Source organism: Gavialis gangeticus, unplaced genomic scaffold, assembly GCF_001723915.1.
Source record: "Gavialis gangeticus isolate Ggan-Ray unplaced genomic scaffold, GavGan_comp1, whole genome shotgun sequence".
NCBI classification, from domain to species: Eukaryota; Metazoa; Chordata; order Crocodylia; family Gavialidae; genus Gavialis; species Gavialis gangeticus.
Window position 1 is genome coordinate 3,397,038 of NW_017728973.1, and position 474 is coordinate 3,397,511.

Below are 474 nucleotides of genomic sequence, written 5' to 3' on the forward strand. Positions count from 1 at the left end.
AGCTGGTGTGGAGGAGACTGGCTGGTGCGGGTGCTGGCACCAGTGCTGGGAGTGCTGGCATGGCAAAGGGGATCCCCCTCTTCCACATTCCCTCGCCTCTGCACTTCACCCTCCCTGACTTTGTTCACCAGCACCTGCATCCAGTGATCGAGGGTTTTGGGGCTGCCAGTGCACACGCTCCCCTTCACCCTTGGGTCACACATGCCTGCCATCACGTGGACTGTACTGGATCACAAGGGATCCAGCCGTCTCCTGATGCCCTCCTTCAGCCGCCTCACCAGTGCCTGCACATCTGGTGACAGTGGCCTGCTCCAGCCAGGAACGCTGATCCCCTGGAACTTCTCCATTTGGTTCTCCAGTTCCCTCATGAGGGGGATTACCTGGCTGAGGAGGGCATCACCAGTGCTAAGGATTTTGGTGGCCTCAAGGAAGGGCTTGAGGACCACCAAGATCTGGGGGATGGTACCCCACTCA